The sequence below is a fragment of the Pelophylax lessonae genome, assembly GCF_965119305.1.
Source record: "Pelophylax lessonae genome assembly, chromosome: 12".
Classification (NCBI taxonomy): domain Eukaryota; kingdom Metazoa; phylum Chordata; class Amphibia; order Anura; family Ranidae; genus Pelophylax; species Pelophylax lessonae.
The window spans coordinates 159,852,958-159,875,877 of NC_138779.1; the positions used below are offsets into that span (position 1 = coordinate 159,852,958).

A 22,920-nucleotide genomic window follows, 5' to 3' on the forward strand; every position below is an offset into this window, starting at 1 on the left:
CCAGCGCATGTTGTGGCCGAAGTGCTGGTCTGTGGATCAGTTAGAAGAAAGCTTAACTGATCTCTCTCTCCCCCCCCCCCCCCCGGGATCGCCTGTTTTAGGCTACCTTGGCTGACTTTACCCTGGGGGTAAGAGTACCTATCTCCCCTAGGCTGCCAAGGGTGAGGACCCACGTCGCTGACGAGGACTCTCCTTTTCAGCACACAGGGAGTGCTTTCGTCCCTCAGGGTCAGTTGATGAGGCAAAGTACTTCAAGGCTCCCTTGGGGGGTTCCGAGCAACCCTGGTCTGGAAAACAAAAATCAAATCTCTCCATACCTGCGGACAAGGCCACTTCGGCCTGAAGCTGCGCCCCCACCCATATGTGGGGTGGGGGGGGACGTCTTTGCCAGTTCCCTGGACCCATGGTTCTCCCGGATTCAAGATAGATGGGTTCACGAGGTCATGCGGTCGGGATACAAGTTCGAGTTTCGCTCTGTCCCACCGGTAAGGTTCTTCCCTTACACTGTGAGGCTGTCCCCCAATCACTTACTGGCTCTCTTGGGGGCAGTACGGGACCTGGTACAACAGGGAGTAATAGTTCTGGTTCCGTGTGCGGACCCTTTCTGGGGCTTTTTTCACGCCTGTTTACAGTACCCAGGAAGGAGGACAAGGTGCGTCCAATCCTGAACTTAAGGAGTGGAATTGTTTCGTGCAGGTTCAAAATCTCAAGATGGAATCCATTTGCACAGTGGTGGCCTCCCTGCATCGGGGGGACCTTCTGGCCTCCATGGATATCAAGGATGCCTGCCTTCACATCCCCTATGCACAGGACAGCAATGTTTCTCTTACGTCCTCCGACAGTCGCCGCCATCTTCATATTCGTCACAATGGGGTATTAGACTTTGCTCCGAAGGAGTAGCTAGGCAACAGAATATGTTAACATTAAAGCTTTTAACATATCCCACCCCCAGGGGGTGGTCCCCTCAGTCAATACCCTCCTACTTCCTGCATCCATATCTCAGTTTCAATGTCTAGCTTGTCAGGAGTAGCTGGATCTCTCTATGCTGGGGCATTTTGCCTCAGCCTTTATCTTCTTTTTTGATTTTTTGTTTGAGTTTTTTCTCTCTCTTTACTTAGCTGTTCTTTTTGTCAGCATTAGTTAGTTCTTCTGATGAAGAGGATTCGTGCGGGCTGGGTCTCGGGCTGATCCCCCTGGTCGCAGGTTGTGGGTCAGTGGCTTCCCAGCCTGCCATCGAGCGTTCAGCCAGGTAACGCTCCTGGCACAGTGAACGACCCATCCCTGTTTGGTGCAGGTATGATTGGTGAGGTGGCTACCTCACTGGACGCTGTGCGGTTTCTTAACCCCGATTTTTTTCTGCGTCCTGGATGCGACTCTCCCTGCCACATGTGCAGCGGCTTGTTTGCCTGTGCGGGTTCCCCACGCCATTAGGAGGTAAGTGTATCTATGTGGGGACCTGTCTGTTGGGGGGGGGGGGGTGTCAGTCTGGGACTGTGTAACCTACCTCTGTTCACACTGTTTAGCTCCCTATCGCTCTGGCTGCATGCTGTGGGCTGCAAGGGGGGGGGCTGTGCGGCACTGTCTGTGTCGGACTGTGGGATGTGTGACAGGCTGTGTGCTGTGGGGCATGTTTTTGTCATGTTTGGGCACAATAGAGCGATCGCTGCGGCGATCCGCCATGTTTTTTTACATGTGTAGTGTTATACTGCGGTCCTCACAATAGTGAGGGAGCGGCGGTTTCGGCGCCATTTTGGCTGCGCTCGCTCCGGCCGCATGTTTGCACTGCGGGCAGCCATTTTCTTGTAGCCTTCCATAGGCTTTATTAGAGCGCCCTGATTTCATCACTTCCTCTTTCCTGGGTGCACCGATCGAGGCAGCAGCAGCAGTGGTCTCTTCAGGTTTTATCCTCTCTTCTTTCTATATCCATTGCCTGTGTTCAGTTTTATCCCTGTGGGGGTCTGATTGTGCTTGTGTGTGTGTGCGGTGGGCTGCGCTCGCCGCGCTTGTTAAAGGGGCAGTTAACCTAACCCTTTATTCTCCAGCATATTTTTTGGGGCAAATGGATTCTCAGGAAGACAAATTTCCTGCCACCTTGGTGGGAAGCCAGGGGACTGCTGTTTCCCCCCCAGGGGGGGATTTGGCTGAGGTGGTGGCTAACCTTGCTGCTCAGGTGCAGATGCTTGTGGCTGCTCAATCCACAAAAAGGCCCAGAGTTTCAATTTCCTCTGATTCAGAGGGTGATGGTGATGGGGCTGCTATGGCTGGGGTCTCCTTATCGGGGTCCCGTTCCTCCCTGGATCTCGTGGGGTCCGAGGTGGAGGCTGAGGTTGAAGGGGTTGATAATTCTCCCCCTGGCTCGCCTGAAGAGCTTGCAATCATGGATGAATTGGTTGCTTCTATTAAACAAACGCTGCGTTTGCAGGATGAACCGTGTCCTCCTGCTGCCCTGGCGGCTTATGGGACACAGAAAAGACGCAAGACATCGCAGGTCTTTCCCTGCACTGATGATTTTCAGCGCGCTGTTCAGGAACAATGGCGCAATTTACGCAAACCTTTTGCTGTGCCAAGTAGGTTCAGGCTGCGTTATCCTTTCACGCCTACCACTGATGAACGGTGGTGTGTGCCACCCCCGGTGGATCACACGATTGCGGTTTTGAATAAATCCACTGCGATTCCTGCAGAGGATACTCCGGTGTTCCGAAATGCCACGGATAGGAGAATGGAGTCTCTTGCCCGTCATACTTATTCTGTTACGGGTTCGATGCTAAAAGCTCTGTTTGCCTCTCTTATGGCAGCCCAGGCTGTCGCAAGTTGGACGCAGGTGCTTAGGCGCGTCCTAGTGGCTGATTCGGCCTCGCCGGCGACATTGGATATGGTGGATCAAATCCATCAGGGTGTCATGTATTTGTGTGATGCGGACTTGGATTTAGTGCCGTTGGCTGCACGTGTACAAAGCGTGGCAGTGTTGTCTCGCCGCCTGGTTTGGTTAAAGTGTTGGTCTGTGGACCAATCTTCGCGCAAGACCTTAGCCAATCTGCCTTATGATGGATCTCGCCTTTTTGGAGAATCCTTGGATACGTTGATAAAGGGAATCACAGGCGGTAAGAGCACTCTTGCCCCACTTCCCCAAGGCTAAGGGGGCTCCTGGTAAGAAGCATGCTAATTTTCGGCCTCCTCAGGGGTCCTTTCGTGCCTTTCGGTCGCACTACAAGGGCAAACCGTTCAAGGGTCAAGGCTCTCAAAAGAAGCGTGGGGGGGACGCTTGCTCGGTTTTCTTCAACCCTGGCTGGCCCGCGTTCGGGACCGGTGGGTTCAGGAAATCGTTCGATCTGGCTACAAGATCGAGTTTCTCTCTCGGCCGGAGAGCAGATTCTTTCCCTCAAATCTTCAACTGTCTCCGGAGCGTTTGCGGGATCTGCACCTAGCGGTGCGGGACCTGAGGGCTCAGGGAGTGGTGGTTCCGGTGCCTCATCGGGACAGATTTCGGGGGTTTTATTCAAATCTGTTCACCGTGCCCAGGAAGGAGGGCAAGGTTCGTCCAATTCTGGACTTGAATGCTCTGAACCGCTTTGTGCGGGTTCGCAAGTTCTGCATGGAATCCCTGCGGTCGGTGGTGGCTGCCCTGGTTCCGGGGGAATTCATGGCCTCCATCGATTTGAAGGATGCGTACCTTCACATCCCGATTTTCGAGGGTCACCAGAGGTACCTACGATTCGCCATTGCGGAGGATCATTACCAATTCGTGGCGTTACCTTTTGGTCTCGCCTCGGCTCCACGGGTTTTCACCAAGGTGCTTGCACCGGTTCTGGCTTTGTTGAGAGCCCAGGGCATCTCTGTCCTGGGGTATCTGGACGACATTCTGGTTCGGTCTGCGACCAGCCAGGGTCTGGAAAAGGACCTGTCCGTCACGATGCAAACTCTACAGGAGTTTGGTTGGACGATAAATTTTCCAAAGTCGACGCTGGGTCCGTCGGTTCGTCTTCCCTACCTGGGAATGATCCTGGACTCGGTCCAGGCGAAGGTCTTCCTGCCGGAAGACAAACTCAGGACTCTTCAGGAGGAAGTCAGGTCCCTCAGGGACGTTCCGCACTCGTTGCTACGGACGTGCATGAGGTGTCTGGGATTGATGGTCTCAGCCTTCGAGGCGATTCCCTTCGCCGAGTTTCACACGCGGGGTCTCCAAGCGGAGATCCTGTCAAGGTGGGACGGGCGACCTCAATCTCTGGATCTTCAGATCTCGTTGAGCCATCGCACCAGAAGGGATCTTCTGTGGTGGCTCCAATCCCCGATGGTATCGGGGGCAAGTCCTTTCGTCCTATCTCATGGACAGTGATCACCACGGATGCCAGCCTGTCGGGCTGGGGTGGTGTTCTGGGCGTTCTGTCCGCCCAGGGAACTTGGTCGGAGGGGGAGTCCTCCCTTCCGATCAATATTCTGGAATTGCGTGCGATAAATCTCTGCCTTCGTCGTTGGACGGACCGGCTGCAGGGCTGTCCGGTTCGGGTGCAGACGGACAATGCCACGGCGGTGGCCTACATCAACCACCAAGGGGGCTCCAGGAGTGCCCGAGCGGCTCGGGAAGTAGCCGACATTCTGTCTTGGGCCGAGACTCATGTCCCGGCGATAACGGCAGTTCACATTCCGGGGGTGGAGAACTGGCAGGCGGACTATCTGAGTCGCCAGACCCTGGATCAGGGGGAATGGTCTCTCCACCCAGCTGTCTTCCAGATGTTGTGCGTGAAGTGGGGTCTTCCAGATGTGAACCTGTTCGCGTCTCGTCTGAACAACAAGGTGAAAAGGTTCGTGGCAAGGACGCGCGACCCTCGGGCAGACGCGTTGGTGGTCCTGTGGCATCAGTACAGACTGATGTATGCGTTTCCACCGATTCAGTTGCTGTCCAGGTTCCTTCGCAGGTTGCAATCGGAACGCGGCACGGTGATTCTTGTGGCACCGGACTGGCCTCGCCGGTCCTGGTACGCAGACCTCGTGAATCTGGCGGTCTACCTCTTCGAGACGATCTCCTGTCTCAAGGGCCGATATTCCATCCTGCTTTAGAGTCGCTGGCTTTGACGGCCTGGCTGTTGAAACAGAGGTCCTGAAGGATAGGGGTCTCTCCCCTGAGGTCATTCACACTTTGATCAACGCGAGGAAGCCTTCCTCTGGGAAGGTCTATTACCGTACTTGGAAGGCCTATTTTGCCTGGTGTGAGTCCAGGGGGTTTTCACCTCGCACGTACTCGGTTTCTCGAGTGTTGTCCTTCCTTCAAACGGGTGTCGACCAGCGTTTGGCGCTGGCTACGGTCAAGGGTCAGGTGTCTGCGCTGGCCGTTCTTTTTCAACGTCCTGTGGCTTCTAACTCCTTGGTTGGCACTTTTGTTCAAGGGGTGCGGCATCTGGTCCCTCCTAGGAGGGAACCTCTGCCTCCTTGGGACTTGAATCTCGTTCTATCTATGTTGCAACGTGCTCCTTTTGAACAGATCAGGGAGATCTCGTTGTCTATGTTGTCCAAAAATGTCGCCTTTTTGGTGGCGATCACTTCGGCTCGCAGAGTGTCGGAGCAGGCGGCTTTGTCCTGCAAGTCTCCGTATCTGGTCATTCACTTAGATAAGGTGGTCTTGCGACCTAACCCTACTTTTCTTCCGAAGCGAGTTTCGGAATTTCATCTCAATGAGGATATTGTCTTGTCTTCGCTTTGCGCGAAGCCTAAACATCCGAAGGAGGTGAGGTTGCACTCCTTGGATGTTGTTCGGGCGATAAGGGTTTACCTTAAATCGACTGAGTCTTTTCGCAAGACGGATTCTTTGTTTGTTCTTCCGGAAGGTCCTCGGAAGGGCATGGCGGCGTCGGCTTCTACCATCGCCAAATGGATCAGACTGACCATTGAACAGGCATATGCTTTGCAGGGAAAAATTCCCCCTATGCCTGTGAAGGCGCACTCTACTAGATCTCGGAGTACGTCTTGGGCCTGTCGTCATGGGGCTTCTGTGGCCCAGGTGTGTAAGGCGGCGACCTGGTCGACCGTGCACACTTTCACAAAATTCTACAGAGTGGATGTTCAGGCATCGGCAGATGCTTCCTTTGGCCGCAAGGTTCTTAGTGCGGCAGTTCCTTAGGGTCCCTTGTTTTGGACCCCTGGCTGTTTGGGATACGTTTTTTTTATCCCTGGGTTATTTGCTTTTCCTGGGTTGTTGCTCCTGTTGAGCAAGTTTTTTTCATGTTGCCCAGCTGGTTTCCTTCCTTTGGTAAGGTTCCTTTCTCTGATGTGGAGACTGCGTTGCCTTTAGGCGCGGCTGCGTTTCCCACCCCTCATGTTTGCACTGCTTTGGGACGTCCCCATTGTGACGAATATGAAGATGGCGGCGACTGTCGGAGGACGTAAGAGAAAACTGAATTTTTGTAAAATCTTACCTGTAAAATTCCTTTCTCTGAGTCCTCCGACAGTCTCCGCCCCCGCCCCTCTTTTGGGGTTTGGTTGTTTACTCTACTGCTATTCCACTGAAACTGAGATATGGATGCAGGAAGTAGGAGGGTATTGACTGAGGGGACCACCCCCTGGGGGTGGGATATGTTAAAAGCTTTAATGTTAACATATTCTGTTGCCTAGCTATTCCTTCGGAGCAAAGTCTAATACCCCATTGTGACGAATATGAAGATGGCGGCGACTGTCGGAGGACTCAGAGAAAGGAATTTTACAGGTAAGATTTTACAAAAAATCAGTTTTTCTGCGCTTTGCAGTGGGAGTGGACCATTATCTATTTGTAGCGTTACCCTTTGGTCTCGCTTCTGCTCCTCGGGTCTTCACATAGGTGTTTGGCTCTAGTCCTGGCGCTGTTGTGACAGCGGGGGCTGTCAGTCTGGGAGACTGGCTTATCTGGGCCTGACTTGGCCTCACCCTTAGCAAGGGTGTTTTCTTCCTTCGGAAACACTCCACGAGCTCCAGACTGTGATCAGCTGTTGCTGTCCAGCAAATGGTCGTCCCTTCTGACCTGTATGTGAGTTCTGGGACTGATGGGTGTCGTCCTTCGAGGCGGTCCCTTTCGCTCATTCCACATGAGAATCTTTCAGAAGGACACCCTTCTCCCAAATCTATGTGACCAGGGAGTCACTGGTATGGTGGCTTCAGTTCCTGATGCTCACTCTAGGTGGCTTCAGTTCCTGATGCTCACTCTAGGGAAGTCCTTCCTTTTCAATTTATTGGTCTGTTGTCACCACGGATGCTAGTCTATCCGGGTGGGGGAGGGGTTCTCTGTGGATTTTCTGCTCGGCGAGTCTGGTCCCTGGAAGTCTCCAGGTTGGCCTTTTGCTGTACTGGAACTGAGAGTGATCAGGCTTGCCTGGTTCACTGGACCGAACGTCTTCGGGATTGTCCAGTGTGCATTCAATCGGCCATGGCTTATGTCAATCGCTGAGGGGGGTACCATAAGTTTCCCTGCGGCCTTGGAACGGTATCCTCCGATGGATGGAACGCTTTGTTCCAGCTTTCTCCGCTGTTCTCATTTCAGGAGTGGAAAATTGGCAGGCGGATTTCCTCAGCCGACGGACCTTTGATCTAGGAGAATGGTCTCTTCATCCGGAGGTGTTACCAGTTGTGCCCTAGTTGGGGCACTCCAGATAGGGATCGGTTGGCGTCCCGGATCAACAGTAATGTGCAGCGGTTTGTGGCCCGCTCCCGTGATTCTCGGGTAGACACCACTGACGCGCTGGTGGGCCTGCTGGGTCTGTATCAGCTGCTGTATGCTTATCCTTTTCTAAAGTTACTACTGAGACTTCTTTGCGGGATAGAGGTGGAAGGGATTGTGGTCATTCTTGTGTTTCCAGACTGGCCTCGTTGGGCTTGGTACGCCGACCTGGTTGGGCTAGTCGCGAACGCTCCCTGGGGACTTCCTCTCAGGGAGGACCTACTGTCAGGGGCCAATCTTCCATCCTGTTTTACGGTCACTGGCTTTGATGGCTTGGTTGTTGATAGCCAGGTGCTGAAGGAAAGGGGATTGTTTGCTTCAGTCATTCCTACTCTGCTCACACCGAGGAAAAGCGACTTCTAGAATGATCAATCATCGTACGTGGAAGTCATATATTGCATGGTGTGCGTCTGTTGGGGTTCCCCCAAGCTCTTGCTCGGTGGCTCGATTGTTTGATTTTTTTCCACGGGGAGTTGATCAAAAGTTGGCCTTGAGTATATCGAGGATCATGTCTCGGCCTTGGCAATATTCTTCCTAAGGCCGTTGGCCACCCTTTCCCTGGTGCGTTACTTCATCCAGGGGATGCGACACCTGGTACCTCTGGTGCGACCTCCGTTACCAACTTGGGATCCTTAATTTGGTGCTGTCGGTTCTTCAGAACCCTCCCTTTGCAAATTTTCAGGGGATTCCCCTGCTCACCTTGTCCCCAGAATGTGGCCTTCTTTGTGTCCATTACTTCTGTGCGCAGGGTATTGGTACTGGCGGCGTTGTCCTGTCATTCTTCCTATCTGATGATTCATAGGGATACAATGGTACCTTGTCCGGCACCGTCCTTCCTTCCAAAGGTGGTTTCCGGTTTTCACTTGCATGTAGACGTCTTGTTAGCCTCCTTGTGTCCTAAGCATACATATCCGAAAGAAATTGCATTGCTTGCTTTGGTTGTGGTTCGGGCAATCTGGGTTTACCTGGCAACTACTGACTCTTTTCGCAAGTCAGATTTGTTTTTTGTGATCACGGTTGGCCCTGGGAAAGGGTTGCCTGCGTCTGCTGCTACTGTTTCCAGATGGATCAGGCAGACGGTGGTACAGGATTATTTGATAAGGGTCAGGTTCCTCCTTTCCCTGTTAAGGCACGTTCTGCTCAGGCGCTTAGTGCTTCCTGGATTTTTCGCCATTCCGGCATCTGTACTTCAGGTTTGCGAGGCGGCTACCTGGTTGTCTGTTCACACCTTTACAAAGTTTTATAAAGTTGATGTGCAGGCATCTGAGGATGCCTCTTTTGACCGCAAAGTTTTGGGGGCTGCTGCTTAAGGGGGCCCTTTAGTCTCCCTTGAGGATTTCTGTTTCTCAGGTGGGTCTCATCTTATTGTTTCGATAAGTCCTATGTTACCTGGTAGGCTATGTTTAGCCTTGTGGATTTGTTTCTGCTGTCCCACCCCTCATTTATGGCACTGCTTTGGGACGTCCCTACTGATATCAAGAAGTCTGCGTCTGTCAATGAGCGACAGAGAAAACTGGATTTTTGACTTACCGTAAAATTCTTTTCTCTTAAGCTCATTGACAGACGCAGTACCCGCCCCTCTATTTTTGAGTTGGGTTGGTATGATTTCTCTGACACTGCTTTGGTACAAAACTGGCATCCTATAGCAGGAAGTTAGAGGGTATACCCCCCTGGGACTGCCCATAGGCGTAGCCAGAACTTTTTTTTCTGACTAGTGTCCTACTCCTGTAGGGGGCAGTATAACCCTACTGATATCAATCAAGAAGTCTGCGTATGTCAATGAGATTAAGAGAAAAGGATTTTACGGTAAGTCAAAAATCCAGTTTTTTGGTCACTAGATGATGCTGTTCTGCAGTTTTGGTTTTACCTATCTCTGGGTCCCTGCCAGCTTTCCATGTTGCTATGGGAGTGGCGCTTGCTGATGTCACAGACCTGCATGTGAACATTTTTGCATCGTTTAGAGCAAGCTCCTGGCTGGATTGCACTGAAACAGGCTGCTGGAAGCTACTGACTGAGATCTGTTGGGACACAGAGCAGGTGGATCAGACTGTCTGGGAATGTGAATGACCATGGAACAGGTTAGAACATTAGTTCTGTGATAGCTGTATAGTGCTTGATCACAGTATACTTGTGCAACAGAGCCTCACTTCTGGGTCTTACTTTACTAAAAGCAATGTCTTCCAGAAAAAGAATTGGGGGGGGGGGGGGTCCACAGCAGGGAAGGGGCCTAGTGTCCCCACATCAGGATTGAACAGTTCTCGTCTGATTCCCACTGTACTCTCCTCTCCTAATAGACCTGAAGCTACTGGCCATTCTGAGCCATTGTGCTTGTCAGGTATGGTTACTACCTCCAATTCCTCTGTATCTGCTTATGTTACTAAGAACAATTTGGTATTTGCCTTGGCTGGCCTAGAAGGTAGAATAGCTGGCATGATTGCTTCTGTTTCACAGGGCGGGAACGAGTGGGGTAGATCCCCCCCTCTCCTGTACCTGGGCCCAGCAAGGATACAGCAGGGCTTCTGTGCTCTCAAAACCTTGAAGGGGCCTCTGGTTTACAGCCAGATTGGGCAGAAGACATTGAGGAGGTAGCCATGGGTAACTTGCAGGGGGAGCAGGCTGAAGGTGGTGCCTCTTCTGAAGATTCTGATTCTGAGGTACCGTTTACAGCGTCTAACTCTCAGAGGTTACTAATCCAGTCCATTACTGAAATAGTGCGGACTTGGGTTAAATTACCTCCCCTGGGGGTTGTATCAGAGGCCTCTTTTTTCCTCGCAGGGGTCTTTGCGTCCTCAGCAGAGTTCCCAGACTTTTCCCTTACACCCTCTACCAGAGCAATTGATGTATGAGGATTGGGATCACCCTGACAGGTTGTTTATGCCTCCAAAGAGATTTTCTTTGCTACAGTATATCCTATGGAGGAGAATTTCAAAATGAAATGGGGTATGCCATCTGTTGATGCTGCATTTCTTCTGTGAATAAAAATTTAACCTGTCCGGTGGACAATGCTCAAGTCTTTAGGAACCCAGCTGATAAAAAGCTGGAGTCCTTGCTTAAAGCTTCTTTTTCTGTTGCCAGATCTGCCCTTTCAACCAGCTGTGGTAGCTATAGGAATCTTTCAGTTTTTAAAATACCATATTAAAAAGCTGAATAAAGGTTCTATCCAAGAAGAATCTGTGGAAGAATTGGCATAAACAACTGTTTTTCAATTGACGCCCTCAGAGATTCCATCTTTCAGATTTCCTGGGTAGCCCTTCTCTCTGTCAATATGCGCAGAGTTTTATGGCTTAAAAAGTGGTCAACAGAATTGCCTTGTAAAAAAACTGCTGACATCCTTCCCCTTCCATGGGGAACGTCTCTTTGGAGAGGATCTGGATAAATACATCCAAAAGATCTGGGGGGAAAAGTGCTGTATTGCTGGTAAAAAGGAAGAATAAAAATACATCCTTTAAGGTTCCTAGAGTTGCTGTTCCCTCTAACGTATCAGTATGTAAGCAGTTTCGACCGCTTCAGCCGCCAGGGTCCAAAAGCCTGGTAAAACAGGCTCCAAGTCTGCCTTATGAAGAGGCGCCCCCACTCACTCGGGTGGGGGGGAAGACTTTAGCTCTTTTCAAGAGCTTGGGAAAAGGTGGTTCAGGACAAATGGGTCTTATCCACTTTAACTAAGAGCTACATGATCGAATTCAGGGAGTTTCCTCCTTTTCGGTTTCTCGGATCAAATATCCCTGCGTGCCGGTAAAAAGGGGTCCCTTGTTCCAGGCTCTGGAACACCTGTGGATACAGGGTGTATTTGTGGAGGTTTTAACCAGCGAAAGGTTCACGGGGTTTTACTCAAACCTCTTTACAGTGCCAAAACCGAATGGGGAAGTAAGACCCATTCAAGTGAAAGTGGATAGTAATGCGCTTCAATAGTAAACCAACAATATTAAGGTGTAAAACAATCAAATCTTGTAGGTTCAAAAATAGTGCACAAAATTGGAGGACTTCAGAATCCTGTGTAAACAAAATACAGTTCATCAATTAAAGTCCATAATCAAACATGTGCAAATAATATGTTCAGTGGTGAGTCCACATTTAAATGGTGACTGCGTTCAAATTCCAACGTAGTGAATGGCCTCTTACCATGTGTTAGACAAAACAGAGCCTCCAAATAAACTTGACAATGTGATAATAAAATAACGCCCAGTGATAAAGATGGACTCTTACCAGAGATGATGGAGGTAAAAACTTCAAGCAAAGTAGGTAGATGATCCTGTGTTAGCAGGACTGAAGAGGTGGAGCACTCTCCTTGAGGATCCTCCAGATCACATCCACCCACAGCATCCAGAAAAAAACTTGGTGCGGCTCAAGATGAAATGGCCCAAAGATGCATTCCCAAAAGAAAGAAATGGACTAATAGTGCATTATCCTTTAAAACCAAATTTAATAAAGGCAAATACACTTACAGCAATCCTAGTTAAAATGATGCAACAAGCTGAAGAACGTCACGGCCATCTGCAGAACGGTATCGTGACAAAATGACAGCGCGACCAGCTCCTTCCGACGTGTTTCCACACAAGGGGTCATCTACTGGGACTGGAGCATAAAGGCGCGCTGTCAACCTCCATGTTTAAATAGCCGCATGTAATGTGCAAATCTGGTCCAGCTGCGGCGTTCCGGAAGTCTGATGACATCACTTCCGGTTTCATGAACCGGATGTACTCTTTTCACTTCCGGTTTAGCGATCCAGGATATCAACACTGACTTTAACCCAGGAAGGGAAACGTCAGCAAATTGTTGAACACCCCTAGTGTCTGCAAGATGTTAAATATGCAAACCTCTAGGGTGCAAAAATGTTCAGCCACACTTGCCACATCAAGAATATCCCAGTGTAAAAAAAGGGGGGGGCAAACTTCAATTATGAATATGCGTATTATCAAAAGAATTGCCAAATAAATAAATGTAAAGGGCTGAACGTGGCTTCCTGTACCATGAACCGGAAGTGCTCATACTCCTCCATGAACCTGAAGTGCTCACACTACTTCCTGTGCCATGAACAGGAAGTGCTCATACTCCTCCATGAACCGGAAGTGCTCACACTACTTCCGGTTTAGCAATCAAAGCTGTCAGCAGGAAAAAATGACATGAGCAGGATATTAGGAAACCTCAAATGCCCGCAAGATATTAAAATAAAAAAGCATTTATGGCTGGAAATACCCAGTCACATCAGTCCCATTATAGCGATCTGATGCAAAGGGGATGTATATACGTATTTGAAACAAATGTCACACAAATCAAAAAATGATATGTAGATAGCCAGACCGGAAGTGGACATATTGTATCAGGCATGTATACATTTAAAAAAATATTAAACATATGTATAAATTATACATATAAAGTGTATCATATTAAAAATGCACATAAAAACATATTGTATAGAATATATACAACATATACTAAAATATTTAAAATGAGAAAATTTGTAAATCGGAAAAGAGGAAGAAATAGTAAAGGAATTAGAGGAAAGAGGTCTGTTTAACCCTCTAAAACGGAATTCACTGATTATTAATGTGGGCATTTATATCCCATTCAACATTCATACCATGAGGCTGGTAGCATTTCAGTTTGTGGATCCAAAAGGTTTCTCTTCTTGAAATGCTACACTTCATGTCACTACCTCTCCAATGGGGGGAATAGCTCTCAATGGCAATAACTTCCAATTGGGAATAGTTTCTCCTATGGCATCTGTCATGGTGACACACTGTGCTTAGGGAAACCTGTTTTGATATTATTCAGGTGTTCCCCTATTCTTATGCTGGATGTTCTTATCGTTCTGCCCACATATTGTAAGCCGCAACTAGAGGTAAGGCGATAAACCACCCCTTTGGTATGGCATGTAATGCAGCTCTTTATATTATACTTCCGTTTCGTGACTTTTGAACTGAAGGTTTTGGTTCTGATGGTATTCGTTTCTCGACACACCCGGCATCTTTTACAAGGAAAGAAACCCTTTAGGTCGCCAAACATTTTTGGGACTACAGGTTTTTATATAGGATTTGGCGCTATCCAGTCCTTAGGATTCCTGGTCCTTTTGTAGATGATTTGAGGCTTATCCGGAAGGGTAGGGCCTAACATCTTATCCCCTTTTAATACGTCCCAATATTTGTAAAAGGTGTTGTTAATCCACTTATATCCATTGGAAAAGGACGTGACAAAAGCATACTCAAACTTGGAAAAGATGCCTCTTTCTTGTTTCACTGTAGAGAACTCGTTGTTTGGATCTCTTCCTCCAAAGATTTCTTATCAAAACCCTTTTCAAGAAATCTCTCCTTCAAAACCTCACTTTGGAGGAAGAGATCCAAACAACAAGTTCTCTACAACAACAAGTTTGAGTATGCTTTTGTCACGTCCTTTTCCAATGGATATAAGTGGATTAACAACACCTTTCACAAATATTGGGACGTATTAAAAGAGGATAAGATGGTAGGCCCTACCCTTCCGGATAAGCCCCAAATCATCTACAAAAGGACCAGGAATCTTAAGGACTGGATAGCGCCAAATCCTATAGAAAAACCTGTAGTTCCAAAAATGTTTGGCGACCTAAAGGGTTTCTTTCCTTGTAAAAGATGCCGGGTGTGTCGAGAAACTAATACCATCAGAACCAAAACCTTCAGTTCAACAGTCACGAAACGGAAGTATAATATAAAGAGCTGCATTACATGCCATACCAAAGGGGTGGTTTATCTCCTTACCTGTAGTTGCGGCTTACAATATGTGGGCAGAACAAGAACATCCAGCACAAGAAAAGGGGAACACCTGAATAATATCAAAACAGGTTTCCCTAAGCACAGTGTGTCATTACACCATGACAGATGCCATAGGAGAAACTATTCCCAATTGGAGGTTATTGCCATTGAGAGCTATTCCCCCCCCCATTGGAGAGGTAGTGACATGAAGCGTAGCATTTCAAGAAGAGAAACCTTTTGGATCCACGAACTGAAATGCTACAAGCCTCATGGTATGAATGTTGAATGGGATATAAATGCCCACATTAATAATCAGTGAATTCCATTTTAGAGGGTTAAACAGACCTCTTCCTCTAATTCCTTTACTATTTCTTCCTTTTTTCCGATTTACAAATTTCTCATTTTAAATATTTTAATATTTTAGTATATGTTGTATATATTTTATATAATATGTTTTTATGTGCATTTTTAATATGATACACTTTATATGTATAATTTATACATATGTTTAATATTTTTTTAAATGTATACATGCCTGATACAATATGTCCACTTCCGCACTGGCTATCTACATATAATTTTTTGATTTGTGTGACATTTGTTCCACATACGTATATATATCCTCTTTGCATCAGATCGCTATAATGGGACTGATGTGACTGGGTATTTCCAGCCATAAATGCTTTTTTATCTTAATATCTTGCGGGCATTTGAGGTTTCCTAATATCCTGCTCATGCCATTTTTTCCTGCTGACAGCTTTGACCACTAAACCGGAAGTAGTGTGAGCACTTCCAGTTCATGGAGGAGTATGAGCACTTCCTGTTCATGGCACAGGAAGTAGTGTGAGCACTTCTGGTTCATGGAGGAGTATGAGCACTTCCTGTTCATGGCACAGGAAGTAGTGTGAGCACTTCTGGTTCATGGAGGAGTATGAGCACTTCCGGTTCATGGTACAGGAAGCCACGTTCAGCCCTTTAAATTTATATATTTGGCAATTCTTTTGATAAGCATATTCACAATTGAAGTTTACCCCTCCCCTTTTTTTACACCGGGATATTCTTGATGTGGCAAGTGTGGCTGAACATTTTTGCACCCTAGAGGTTTGCATATTTAACATCTTGCAGACACTAGGGGTGCTCTCCAACAATTTGCTGACGTTTCCCTTCCTGGGTTAAAGTCAGTGTTGGTATCTTGGATCGCTAAACCGGAAGTGGAATGAGTACATCCGGTTCATGGAACCGGAAGTGATGTCATCAGACTTCCGGAACGCCGCAGCTGGACCAGATTTGCACATTACATGCGGCTATTTAAACATGGAGGTTGACAGCGCGCCTTTATGCTCCAGTCCCAATAGACGTCCCCTTGTGTGGAAACGCGTCGGAAGGAGCTGGTCACGCTGTCATTTCGTAATGATACCGTTCTGCAGACAGCCGTGACGTTCTTCAGCTTGTTGCATCTTTGAACTTGGATTGCTGTAAGTGTATTTGCCTTTATTAAATTTGGTTTTAAAGGATAATGCACTATTAGTCCATTTCTTTCTTTTGGGAATGCATCTTTGGGCCATTTCATCTTGAGCCGCACCAAGTTTTTTTTCTGGATGCTGTGGGTGGATGTGATCTGGAGGATCCTCAAGGAGAGTGCTCCACCTCTTCAGTCCTGCTAACACGGGATCATCTACCTACTTTGCTTGAAGTTTTTACCTCCATCATCTCTGGTAAGAGTCCATCTTTATCACTGGGCGTTATTTTATTATCACATTGTCAAGTTTATTTGGAGGCTCTGTTTTGTCTAACACACGGTAAGAGGCCATTCACTACGTTGGAATTCGAACGCAGTCACCATTTTAAATGTAGACTCACCACTGAACATATTATTTGCACATGTTTGATTATGGACTTTAATTGATGAACTGTATTTTGTTTACACATGATTCTGAAGTCCTCCAATTTTGTGCACTATTTTTGCACCTACAAGATTTGATTGTTTTACACATTAATATTGTTGGTTTACTATTGAAGCGCATTACTATCCACTTTCACTTCATTTACATATTTCTCTAGTGCTTCTTCTACTTATTGATTTGCGCACCTTTTTTTTTTTTTACTTTTCATAAATTGAAGATAAGGAGAATACAATTCTGTGCAAAAATATATTTATTAAATCCGTGCAAAATAAAATGCCAAAAATATAATTGGTGATAAACACAAAGTTTATAATGAGATGCAATAAAATGTATCACACAGGTAATATGAGAATTATAATCAAAGAATATTATTTCAGAATAGTAAGATGACCATAACCAATGACTTCTAGAATATGATTGATAGTCTACCAGGAGGACATAAAAGATGGCAACCAATATGACAGATTTGACACGTGACTTCTCTCATCCAACAGATATTCATAATTCCAAAATTTGAATGAAGTTACATGGATACAAATTGTTATACCATGCACTGAGACTCATTAAAAGTCCAGAGATTTTTGGTAAAGTAAACTTCTATTTAGTTATTCTACTATAAAAAAAAATACATCATAACTGAACCATTTACTAAAGCCGAAATTGGCCTAAAATTCCAAGATAAGAAAAATTAAACCAGACTGCAGTTAGAATGATTTAAATTCAAATCTTGATGCTAACAGTTTAGGTGTGAGAATGGATCAATTAGGAATATATGGATAAGGCAATTTAGAATGTATACGTTACCAAAACAGTTCCAAGGTAAATGTGTTGCGCTAAATCATAAATAAATACATGTGATAATATGGTTCAACAATAAAAAAATGTGAAAAAAGTCCATAAAATCCAAATAAGTGATAACAGTGCTAGATAAGCCCCTTAGGGTAAGTATTATAAAGTCCACGTGTAGAAACAAATAGTGCTGTGATCAATTCATTCCAAAAGACACCTCCTTGATTATAAGGATCTGCCACCAGATATACAAGCCTCTCACCTCAGTATCTGACCCAGGAGCCACCCAGGGTCAGAAACAGCAGTCCCCTGCAGGGGTGATATAAAGCCAGCAAAACTATATCTAAGGCGAGTCCAGGATCATGAAGCCCATAAATCTATAAAACCGGATGAATATGAGGACCGAAAACAAACACAATCGAGTGCTCTCTGTCTATTAATCAATCCGAAAACATTTATTTGACCCCTTGCTAAAGTCACAGCCCTTAGCGCCGACGTAACGCGCACAGGGGGGCGGAGTCGTGCTGCGGACATCACTCCCTTTCCTCTCTCGCTTGGAAACTTGTTTTTCTCTTACGTCCTCCGACAGTCGCCGCCTCCTGTAAGTCATCACTGTTGGGTATTGACTTCCGCTCCGCAGGAGTAGCTAGGCATAAAGACTTAGACAAAAGAACAAAGGCATTTGCATATACACACCCATGGGGGCTGTCCCATCTGGTCAATACCCCCCTGCAGTGACCGCTCCCAACTCAGTTTTAATCTGCCTAGCATCAGGAGTAGTTAGGCTTCCCTGTGCTGGGGCTACAGTCTCAGCCTATCTAATCCTTTTTTTATTTGATTTTCTTTTGAAAATGTCCGTTTTCTCTTACTTTACTAGCAGTTTATTTTGTCAGCTTTAGTTTTAGTCGTTTCTTCGGAAGAAGATGGATCATTCGGGGGTGGGATTCGGACTGACCGCCCTGGTTCTCCAGGGCAGAGGGTCAGATGGACCCCCAGCCCGCCATCGAGCGTTCAGCTATGGTTCGCCCTGGCACTATGAACGACCCATCCCTGTTCGCAGCAGGGATGCAGCCGTGAGGTGGCTACCTCACAGGACACATCTGCGATGCTGCAGTGTCATGTCCCTGGCAAACGGCACTCCCTGTCATATGAGGACAGCGGCTTTCCATTCATAGAGGCACCCCACGCCATCTGCTACAGGTAAGTACTTCTGTGTGGGGCCTCTGTCTGGGGTGGCAGTCTGTGTTGCTGTGTGTTCCCCATGTCTGTGCCTGTGGGACTCCCTGATGCAGTCCCTGCGGGGATCGCTTGTACATGTGCTGCGGTGCTATGTGTTTTTTTGGGGGTGCCCTTCCCTGTGTCCCTTCGGTGTTGGTGGGGGTGCAGACTGAGTGTGTGGCGACCGCAGCGGATGAACCCGCGCGGTCCTCCATTTTTAAGTATGGGCAGGCATGTTGGGCTTCTCTGTGGGCAATACTACATGCTGTTTTTGGCGCCATTCGCCGCCATTTTGCGGTAACCTAACGATCGTTCCGACCGCATGTTCGGCAGGCCATTTTGGCGGAGCCTTCCATGCAAATCCTATGGGGCAGCCATTTTCCCTGAGTCATGCAGCCTATACGTTCAGCCTACTCTAGCAGCAAGGAGCAACACTCTGCGGGGCTCTGCAGGTTATTGCTCTCAATATTTTTTTCTGTATTGTCCTTCTAGCTCAGTTTTGTCTTCTCCTGTTTGGGGGTCTTTGTCACTGTAGCTGTAGCGGTGGGCTGCGCACTCCGCAACGCTCTTAAAGGGGCAGAACAAACTTTTTTTGCACTGTTGTTTGTCATTTGAGTAATGGATCTCAGGACAGAAAATTTCTCCCCAACTTTGGTAGGGGTTCCCAGTTCTCCTGTGGCCCCTCTGAGACCTGATTTGGCCGCTGTAGTGGCGTGCTTGGTGTCATTCATGGAAATGCTGATGGCTGAACGTGCTGCTAAAGTAAAGGCTCAGATTGTCTCTCTCCTCTGATTCAGATGGTGATATGGCTGCTGCTGCTGCGAGCGTGCCCTTTTCAGGGTCTCGCTCATCCTTGGACCTGCTGGGGTCTGAGGGGGAGGCAGAGGTGGAAGGGGTTGATACCTCCTCCCCGGGGTTGCCTGAAGAGCGGGCGACCATGGATGAATTAATTGTTTCTGTTAAGGAAACACTGCATTTGGAGGATGAGCCCAGTCCTCCGGGCGTTGTGTCCTCATTTGGGACGCACAGGACCCGCAAGTTGGCGCAGGTTTTTCCCTGCCCTGCTGAATTTCATTAAACTGTTAATGAAATGTGACGCACGTTAAAACGTCCATTCCTGGTGCCTAGTCGGTTCAAATTGCTTTATCCTTTTGCACCGGCTACGGAATCACGATGGTGTGTGCCTCCACAGATAGATCACACTGTGGCCGTGTTAAACAAGGCTACCTTGGTTCCTTCTGAGGATACCCCGGTTTTCCGGGATCCTACGGACCGGTGGTTGGAGTCTCTGGCCCGCCATTCCTATATGGTGGCGGGCTCGTTGCTCAGACCCGTTTTCGTGTCCCTTTTGGTGGCTCAGGCGGTGGCTGATTGGACGAAGGTGCTTAGCAGCAACCTCATGTCTGATGATGTTCCGCCTGCCCGGCTGGATATGGTGGATCAAATCCACCAGGGAATCATGTATCTGTGTGATGCGGCCTTGAATGAGGCCCCTTTACTGGCACGCCTCTCTAATGTCTCGGTACTTAACCGGCGACTGATATGGCGGTAGAGCTGGTCGGCTGACCAGTCCTCGCGGAAAACAGTTGCTGATTTTCCCTATGCTGGCTCTCGCCTTTTTGGCGAAGCGTTGGATGCCCTGGTAAAAGGCGTCACGGGGGGCAAGAGTACCATGCTGCCCCAGAACCCGAAGAACAAGTCCTTTCGAGGCAAGCGGGGTTCTGCGCCTTGATCCGATCAGGGGTCCTTTCGGGACCCAACCCAAGGGCAAGCCCTTCAAGGCCCAGGGCAGTCAGAAGAAGCCCTGGGCGGGTAAGCAGAAGTCCGGCTATGCCGGCTCGGCGGGTCAATCTGCCTCTGCCTGAAGGGGCGCCCTCACCCATTTCAAAGGTGGGGGGACGTTTGCGCGGTTTCCTCCAACCTTGGCTGCTCCGGATATCGGACAGGTGGGTTCTGGAAATCGTTCGATCGGGAAGATCGAATTCCTTTCCCGGCCGGCGGACAGATTCTTTCCCTCAAACTGGGGGTTTTTATTCAAATCTGTTCACTGTGCCCAGAAAGGAGGGCAAAGTGCGTCCTATTCTGGACCTGAAAGCGCTGAACCGCTTTGTGCGTGTTCGGAAGTTCCGTATGGAGTCTCTCCGTTCGGTGGTGGCCTCCTTGAGTCCAGGAGAATTCCTGGCCTCGATAGATCTGAAAGATGCGTACCTGCACATCCCCATTTTCGAGGGTCATCAGCGGTACCTTCGTTTTTCTATCGCAGAGGACCACTACCAGTTTGTGGCGTTACCTTTCGGTCTCGCTTCGGCACCAAGGGTTTTTACCAAAGTGTTGGCGCCGGTTCTGGGCCTGCTGAGGGCTCAGGGCATTGCGGTCTTGGGTTACCTGGACGATCTACTTCTGAGATCGTGTGCCAGCCAGGACCTAGTGCGCGATCTGTCCGCCACGGTACAGACGCTCCAGGAGTTTGGATGGACCATCAACGTTCAGAAATCGACGTTGTCTCCATCGCTTCGTCTTCCCTATCTGGGACTGATTCTGAACTCTGCTCAGGCAAGGGTGTTCTTGCCGGAGGACAAGCTCCGGACTTTGCGGGACGAGATCAGGTCCCTCAGGGACAGCCCATCCTCGTCACTCGGGGCCTGGGGTTGATAGTTTCGGCCTTCGAGGCAATACCCTTTGCTCAGTTTCACACGCGGGCTCTCCGAGATCCTGGACAGGTGGGACAGACTACCTCAGTCCCTGGATCTGTGTGTCTTCTTGAGTCGTCAGACCAGATTGGCTCTTCTGTGGTGGCTCCAGTTCCCCTCGCATGGCGGAAGGCAAGTCCTTCCGTCTGTTGGTATGGACGGTGCTTACCACGGATGCCAGCCTGTCGGGCTGGGGTGGAGTCCTGGGCAACCTGTCTGCCCAGGGCACTTGGTTGGAGGAGGAGTCCTCCCTCCCGATTAAATGTGCTGGAATTGCGAGCGATAAAACTCTCTCTTCCAGTGGTTGGACTGTCTTTGGGGCCGTCCTGTCCGGGTACAGACGGACAATGCTCCCGCGGTGGCTTACATCAACCACCAAGGGGGCACCAGGAGTGCTCGGGCGGCCCGGGAGGTGACCGACATTCTGTCTTGGGCCGAGACTCATGTCCTGGCGATCTCGGCAGTCCACATTCCGGGTGTGGAGAATTGGCAGGCTGACTATCTGAGCCGCCAGACCCTGGACCAGGGGGAATGGTCCCTACATCGGGAGGTCTTCCAAATGCTGTGTGCGAGGTGGGGATCCCCCCCGAACATGGATCTGTTCGCATCTCGGCTAAACCGAAAGGTGGAAGGTTCGTGGCAAGAATGCGCCATCTGCTGGCGGACGCCTCGGATGCGTTAGTGGCCCCTTGGCATTAGTATCGTCTGATGTATGCCTTCCCTCCGATTTAGTTGCTATCCAGGTTCCTCTGCAGGTTAGCCTCGGAACCGCACCTGGGGATTCTGGTGGCGCCGGACTGGCCACGCCGGTCCTGGTACGCCGACGTTGTTCACCTGGCAGTGGCGCCTCCGTGGCGTCTGCCTCTGCGGGAAGATCTCCTGTCTCGGGGTCCGATCTTCCATCCTGCTTTACAGTCGCTGGCTTTAACGGCCTGGCTGTTGAGACCCAGGTCCTGAAGGACAGGGGTCTCTCCTCCGAGGTCATCCCTACCCTTGTCAAGACTAGAAAAACCTCCTCTGGTAAAATCTATTACCGTACCTGGAAGGCTTATTTCGCCTGGTGTGAGTCCAGGGGGTTCTCCCCTTGCTCGTACTCGGTGTCCAGAGTGTTGGCCTTCCTCCAGTCTGGAGTGGACCAGCGCCTGGCGCTGGCCACGATCAAAGGCCAGGTGTCCGCACTGGCTATTCTTCTTCGACGCCCTGTGGCGTCTCATTCCCTGGTTCGCACCTTCATTCAAGGTGTGCGACATTTGGCTCCTCCCAGGAAGGAGCCCTTACCTCCATGGGACTTGAACTTGGTTCTGTCCGTCTTACAGCGTGCTCCCTTTGAAAACATTCGGGAAATATTGTTGCCTCTGCTGTCTAAGAATGTTGCCTTTTTGGTGGCGATCACTTCGGCTCGCAGGGTGTCAGAACTTGCAGCGTTATCTTGCCGTTCTCCATACTTGGTGATTCACCGGGATAAGGTGGTTTTGCGTCCGCATCCCTCCTTTCTTCCTAAGGTGGTCTTGGAGTTCCACATTAATGAGGACATTGTCCTACCTTCGCTTTGTACGAAGCCTAAGCATCCTAAGGAGGTTGCTCTACATTCCTTGGATGTTGTCAGGGCGATCAGGGTTTACCTGTCGTCTACGGAATCTTTTCGGGAAGACGGATTCCCTCTTTGTCCTTCCTCAGGTACCTCGGAAGGGCATGGCTGCATCCGCAGCGACTATTGCCAAATGGATCAGACAGACCATTGAACAGGCTTATGCTTTGAAGGAACGGTTCCACCCTTCCCTGTTAAGGCGCACTCTACCAGATCTGTGAGTGCGTCCTGGGCCTATTGGCATCGGGCCTCGGTGGCCAAGGTGTGCAAGGCTGCGACTTGGTCGCACACTTTTTCCAAATTCTACAAAGTAGAAGTTCTGGCATCAGCT

General features: G+C 48.9%; 1 protein-coding gene across 2 annotated transcripts in view; it reads left to right on the forward strand.

The window, feature by feature from the left end:
* NDUFA3 (NADH:ubiquinone oxidoreductase subunit A3) overlaps positions 1 to 22,920 on the forward strand; it is a 191,985-nt gene that overhangs the window by 98,007 nt on the left and 71,058 nt on the right. The gene's annotated exons all lie outside the window — the stretch shown is intronic.